General features: G+C 49.1%; 3 non-coding genes across 3 annotated transcripts in view; all 3 read right to left on the bottom strand.

Moving 5' to 3' along the window:
• The window catches only part of LOC124320066, a 4,571-nt gene extending 3,743 nt beyond the window's left edge, over nucleotides 1-828 (bottom strand). Inside the window, exon 1 of the ribosomal RNA XR_006913755.1 lies at nucleotides 1-828. This exon is cut by the window's left edge and continues 3,743 nt beyond it. This is a non-coding gene — a ribosomal RNA (large subunit ribosomal RNA).
• A 641-nt stretch (nucleotides 829-1,469) lies between these two features.
• Nucleotides 1,470-1,622, bottom strand: LOC124320059. The gene has a single exon (XR_006913751.1). It is a non-coding gene; the product is annotated as a 5.8S ribosomal RNA (ribosomal RNA).
• Nucleotides 1,623-2,558: 936 nt separating this feature from the next.
• Nucleotides 2,559-4,853, bottom strand: LOC124320069. Its single transcript, XR_006913759.1, has one exon. It is a non-coding gene; the product is annotated as a small subunit ribosomal RNA (ribosomal RNA).
• Between the last annotated feature and the right edge of the window lie 2,201 nt (nucleotides 4,854-7,054).

Below are 7,054 nucleotides of genomic sequence, written 5' to 3' on the forward strand. Positions count from 1 at the left end.
GTGGGACCCGACTTCTACTCTCCGCTCTGGGCCTCCACAGGTTGAGCACCGCAACTTTTTCTCTTTTACAAAAAAAAGCTACGACACCTCCCGGGAGGAGACAGGTCACGACCGGGCAGTACTGTTGGGAAACGCCGCGCTCGTCATCGCGGCACCCGCGAAGGTAACCACGAAACTCGCTAACGGACGCCCCGTGTAACAGACACCCAGTCGGTCGCGGAGTCCTACTAGGCCCCCCACTTGCGGACCTTGGCGTGGCTATTGCGATCGCAGAACGACTTATGCAAGAGAGCCGCCAATTCAGGCAGTCTCCATGCAGCGTTAAGGGCATACAACCAAGTGCCGGGAGCGGGGACTTGTTCGACCTTCGAGGGCCCACCCGTTTAACCCCCTGAACGGTTTCACGCACTCTTGAACTCTCTCTTCAAAGTTCTTTTCAACTTTCCCTCGCGGTACTTGTTCGCTATCGGTCTCGTGGCGATATTTAGCCTTAGAAGGAGTTTACCTCCCGCTTAGGGCTGCACGCTCAAGCAACCCGACTCTTGGGAAGGGATCCGATGCACGGTCTCGGCTCGTCTTATCTACGGGCCTGACACCCTCTGTGGGTTGCTCGCCCCGTTCATGGAGACTTGGACGATAGATACCGGACAGACGCGCACGATCCTCCCGAACACCACATTCCTCGGCACCCGCTCAACCGGGCGCGAGGTTCGGTGCTGGGCTCATCCCTGTTCGCTCGCCGCTACTAAGGGAATCCTTGTTAGTTTCTTTTCCTCCGCTTACTGATATGCTTAAGTTCAGCGGGTAGTCTCATCTAAACTGAGGTCAGAATGAATTGTTTGTTTTCAAAAGGAGACAACACTTTATCTAGCTCGGCAGACTTTGGCGTTTTAAAGCCGGGAAAGATTGAATAATTGCCGGTTCAAATTTTTTTTTTTCGAAATAAAGCGAGTCTCTCGTTATTCGCAAAAATTAATTTACGAAAAGTGACAGGGCGTCCTGCGGCTTTTTGTATTGAAACAACGCGTCGTGCGCGAACCAAGCTTGCATAACGAGCGGTTAGAGTGAGTGATAATTCGCGGTGGTCGACACTTCGACACGCCCGGCGCACACACACAACTAAACTCGCGTTGAAGCGGTATATCGCGCACACGCAGCCGACACCTTGTTCGAGAAGATGTGTTTATTTCTAAAATTTTTTTTTGAGTTGGCTCAAAAATTTCCCATCTGTTTTGCCATCGAAAAAGGTTTCTTTTGAATAGAGAGGAAAAAAACAAAACAGGGCGAACCTTCTTTTATTTTTCCCCCTTTTTTGTATTTGAGGCATCGCGGACACTTAAGTCGCGCGGCACCCAGACGTTAGAGATTCGGGAGCTTTTATGCGGTCAGGCCGGGTGAAAAATAAATCTCGCCGCGACCCAACATGCAAAACCAAGACTGAAAAAATCTCTGTTCGTTCATCATTCGACCGACCCTCAGTCAGATGTGGCCCGAGCGAGAAGCTGGGCCGCCATTTACGTTCAAGATTTCGATGCTCCATGTGTTCTGCAGTTCGCATGGATTAGCGCACTTTGCTGCGCTCTTCATCGATCCACGAGCCTAGTGATCCACCGTTCAGGGTCGTATATAAAACGACATATTCGTTTTCTTCTCTCTTTTTCTCCAACCCGCCCAAGCAAATGAATGCGAGGGCGGAGAAAGAAAGCCAGAAAGAAAATGTTCCGATAAACACTCGTACTAGAATTTGGGTTTAGTGTGTTATTGTGATTTTGAATTCTTCCTACTTCATCGAGAGGGCGAAGGGCAAGCTTAAAAAACATTCGGTTTTCAACGGCATAGTGTCGGGCTTTGGAGTGTTAGTCTATACGACGCACACGCACGCAACCACGAGTATCTACGCCCGAAAAGAACGTCCAGAGTAAAGTCTCACACTTTCGTCCCCCACCGAGAATCAAAAAATCCCGAAGACGAAGAGAGAAACAAAAAAAAAACAATTTCGATTGGGCGTATCCGCTTTAAACCACCGCGCATCAGAGCGCCTGATACCCGTTCAAAATCTTGATGTTTTTTTTTTTTTTTTCCGACTCTCCATCCACCGAGTTTTTATTTTTCAAAGTGTTTGATTTAGGGACTAAGACTTTATAAAATCTCCTTTATTGTTCCTTCGGTACTCGCGGCCCAGGCGGGCTATCGTATTCTTCACTCTACTAACGTCAACACTGTGAGCGCCGCTAAAGGTCGAATGAATCTATAGAGACATTCACCATCGAAGCAGGAAGAATTTGCTCACGGCCATAGACCAAATCGAAAGACTTTGTGTTTTTTTTTGAGCCGAGAGGAAAGAAAAATCAATTTGAAAAGGCGAATCCGCTTTAAACCACCGCGCATCAGAGCGCCTGATACCCGTTCAAAATAAATGATTTTCTTCCGTCAACCCACACATAGTTCATACGATGTCTTACGCCGAAAGACTTTTGATGGGGTTTTTTTTGTTTTGCAACTTTTAGTTGTTTCGTGCTCAACCAAAGCCATATGCGCAAAACATTTGTCTTGTTCGTTTATGATCCTTCCGCAGGTTCACCTACGGAAACCTTGTTACGACTTTTACTTCCTCTAAAGGATCAAGTTCGACCATCTTTCAGTCTCGCCGTTGGTAGGCACCGCACGGGCAGAGATTGCTCCCCACTCGACGGCACCCCGACAAGCCCGTCCGAAGGCCTCACTAAATCATTCAATCGGTAGTAGCGACGGGCGGTGTGTACAAAGGGCAGGGACGTAATCGACGCGGGCTAGTGACCCGCGCCTACTAGGGATTCCTGGTTCATGGGGATCATTGCAGTCCCCAATCCCAACCACGAAGGAGGTTCAGCGGTTACCCGGTCCTTTCGGACAGGGAGAGTGAAACACGCTGATTCCTTCAGTGTAGCGCGCGTGCGGCCCAGGACATCTAAGGGCATCACAGACCTGTTATTGCTCACTGTCACGCGGCTGGACGCCGCTTGTCCCTCTAAGAAGACTGCGTGACGGACGCGAGAGCAGAAGGTATCGCCGGGGATGACGACGACCGAATAACAATAGAGCCAGCCCCCGCGAGACATTCCCGACAAAGCCCCGCCATACCTCATCCGCCAGGCAACCAACCCGTGAAGGCCGTACACCCGACGAACAAAGCACAACGAAACCAAGCCGAGAGATTGCCTCACTAAAGGAACCAGTCCCACCGAGACCCGAATCGCCGCCACCTGATCCCGACGCCTCCGTACTCCCTTCGGTTTCAATTGATAAAACCCGTCACCTATTTAGCAGGCTAGAGTCTCGTTCGTTATCGGAATTAACCAGACAAATCGCTCCACCAACTAAGAACGGCCATGCACCACCACCCACCGAATCAAGAAAGAGCTCTCAATCTGTCAATCCTTCCAGTGTCCGGGCCTGGTGAGGTTTCCCGTGTTGAGTCAAATTAAGCCGCAGGCTCCACTCCTGGTGGTGCCCTTCCGTCAATTCCTTTAAGTTTCAGCTTTGCAACCATACTTCCCCCGGAACCCAAAGACTTTGGTTTCCCGGAAGCTGCCCGTCGAGTCATTGGAGTAACTCCGACGGATTGCTGGTTGGCATCGTTTATGGTTAGAACTAGGGCGGTATCTGATCGCCTTCGAACCTCTAACTTTCGTTCTTGATCAAGGAAAACATTCTTGGCAAATGCCTTCGCTGTTGTTCGTCTTGCGGCGGTCCAAGAATTTCACCTCTGTCGCCGCAGTACGAATGCCCCCGTCCGTCTCTATTGACCATTACCTCGGGTCCAAAAGTAAAAGACCAGCAAAATCGGACCGAGGTCCTATTCCATCATTCCATGCTGCGATATTCAGGCGTTGGGATACACCTGCTTTGAGCACTCTAATTTGTTCAAAGTAAACGTTGCCGGCCGCCCGAGACACCCGGTGAAGGGCACCCCGAACGATTGACTGGGTGGAGCGAATCGAGTCAACTACGACCAAAATTTAAAAAAGAACCCGAAAGAACTTTCCAACTCTGGCCGCAGATACAACAACGACGCACCGACCACCACTCCGGCGATGTTGTCCGACCGTGAAGAGAGTCGGGCTTTGACACCCGGGCTCCCAGAGCGTGAAACGCAACACCCTTGATTCAGAGCGGCGCCGCCCGGCCGAAGACAGACATCCGACTACGAGCTTTTTAACCGCAACAACTTTAATATACGCTATTGGAGCTGGAGTTACCGCGGCTGCTGGCACCAGACTTGCCCTCCAATGGTTCCTCGTTAAAGGATTTAAAGTGTACTCATTCCAATCACGGGGCCTCGGAAGAGTCCCGTATCGTTATTTTTCGTCACTACCTCCCCGTGCCGGGAGTGGGTAATTTGCGCGCCTGCTGCCTTCCTTGGATGTGGTAGCCGTTTCTCAGGCTCCCTCTCCGGAATCGAACCCCGATTCCCCGTTACCCGTTGCAACCATGGTAGGCGCGTAACCTACCATCGACAGTTGATAAGGCAGACATTTGAAAGATACGTCGCCGGCGCGAAGGCCGTGCGATCGGCGTGAAGTTATCCAGAGTCACCAAAATTGGTACGGTGCGCGAGCCCGAAAGCCCGGCCCCGACTGGTTTTGATCTAATAAAAGCACCTCTTCTGCGAGCCCGAAAGCCCGCAGTCGAGGCTCGAGTGCATGTATTAGCTCTAGAATTACCACAGTTATCCAAGTAGGATGGAGTGGATCTAAGGAACCATAACTGATTTATTGAGCCATTCGCGGTTTCGCCGTCTAGCGGCTTGTACTTAGACATGCATGGCTTAATCTTTGAGACAAGCATATGCTACTGGCAGGATCAACCAGGTATTTCGTGTATGTTTGTTTGATATGCATCCGGCGAGTTGCGGGTTTTTATTTCGCCCACGCATCACCAAACACACACCAAATCAACACGTTTTTCGTTTTTTTTCTTTTTCTTCGGAAACTAAAATTTTTGATCGCAACGCCTGGCGTGTCACAGCGAGTCCCAGTGAAGAGAAACACCGATCCGATCCGTTTGTTGGATTTTTTTCATTTCAATTTCCAAAGTCAAAGACCATTCAACGGTCTATGAGCCCAAAGTGAATCGGATTCATTCGACCGGTCTTGATATATTCATCAACTTTTTTTCCCGTATTACGGTTTTCGACGGTCATATGTGGCGTGCTGTATGCTCATAAGTCAAGCCTGCTTTACTAAGCTGACAAGCATACATCTTTTAAATTTTTGTGGGCTCAGAGTTTTATTTTTATTTTTCCACCGCCGAGGCACACTCTCGCATCACACCCGCACGACACACACACACACACACACCTCACCGCTCAACGGTCACACGAGGCAGAATTTTCCGCAAAGACTTTCGAAGAGAAAGAGAAAACTCGGAACAACCGCGGTCAGAGGCCAGCATAGAGGCATCGTATAGAAAGTCATGGGCGGAAAAAAACAAATCATTTCAAGTCGAGACAAGCAACCAGACTACCCCTATAAAAGTGCGCAATTCTTTAAGAGTTCACCGAAGAATGACCGAGATCAAGTATGCACGAAACGAACATATTCCAAGGGCAGCTGAATAAGCGATTCTGCGCCGAAGCGCGAGAAAAGCAAGCGGTACACCGATGGGGATCGTTTTTTTATCGTGTTAGATTCGTTGTTGTCAAGCAAGGATTCTCAAAATGTTTTTTGCATTGCACCCAAGTTTCGTACTGATTACTTGTCGCAGACCGGTGACTGTCAAAAAAAATTTTTTTACGTTTTTTCTTGAGAGGTCACTGCCTACACACAACTCCGGGCGGGCCGTACACTCACAGCCGTTTGAATTCTCCCTTCGTGTGTCATGGCCATAACTGAGCGTACATCTTACCGGGCGCCGAGTTGATCTGGCTTGTTCGATGAACGTTCGGGATACGTACAATCGATATAGCTCCAACCGTAACTCGTTTGTAATTACGCCGGCCATACTCAGCGGGCGCTCAGCTCAGCTCTCGATATCTTCCGTCGAAGGGAAGTTCGTAGTAAAAGAGAGTCAGAGTCGACGCCACATTTTGCGGTCCTCGCATCTCATCCGATTTTTGAATTTTATAGATTTGCCATCACTTCCACCCAATTCTCTCGTATATTTCAATCTCTTGACTTTGTCCGACCGGGCCGTCTTCGCCCCCCTTCAACTCCGTCCATCTCCACTTCTGTGTTCCACACAACGAGCTTCCGTCAAACGGCAAAATGTGAAATATGCGCACGCCGCACGAAATAATTTGAAAGCGTTCTGTTTGGTGGCTTTTTTATTTTTTATCTCTCGGCTCACACACACACACACACATTTCCGCCTGAACGGTAATTTTTTTTGATACGGTGTCAAAAAGTGAAAAGACGCGCACCATTTTCTTTTCTCTTCCGTATCGTCGCTGACGGTAAACGCTGATGGTTATGATGCCGTAAGTTTGGAAGAAAGAATCTTTCCCGTCTTGTCTTGTTACGGTAAAATAACAAAGAACAAGCGTCCGATTTCTCTCACAGACGGCCACAGACAAACCACACGTGCCGAAGAAACGAAACGTCCGAAACCAAAAAAATGTTTGACGCGCGCACCTCTTCTGAACTTTTCGACCAAGAGTCGTTGGATCGAGTGACGAGCTTCTCAGCTGTCGCACCAATCGGTGAAGCGGGCGTTTGAATTCCCGTCCACATCGCGGTTCGGATATATTTTTACATATACCGACCATCGGAAATTTCGAAAACGGTTTTACCGAAGGAATGATATTTCACACACCGACAGCTCATCGAGTTCGTCTCCGTTCAACGGTTTTTTTTTTTAAGACTTTTTGATCGCATGGGGCTAAACTGGTTAGAGCAAAGCCGCGATCCAAGCAGTGAAAAAAAAACAAAGACAGTGCAAGCGCGATCGAACGGAATCGAAACTAAAATCATGTGAAGTGGCGGGCGGAAAGGAGCTCAGCTACGGTGGAAATGAAACTACAACTAACGCCGAACCGGACAACTTCCCATTCTGCGTCTTCGTTTCATTTCCCAAA

The sequence above is a fragment of the Daphnia pulicaria genome, unplaced genomic scaffold (genome assembly GCF_021234035.1).
Source record: "Daphnia pulicaria isolate SC F1-1A unplaced genomic scaffold, SC_F0-13Bv2 h1tg000244l, whole genome shotgun sequence".
NCBI lineage: Eukaryota > Metazoa > Arthropoda > Branchiopoda > Diplostraca > Daphniidae > Daphnia > Daphnia pulicaria.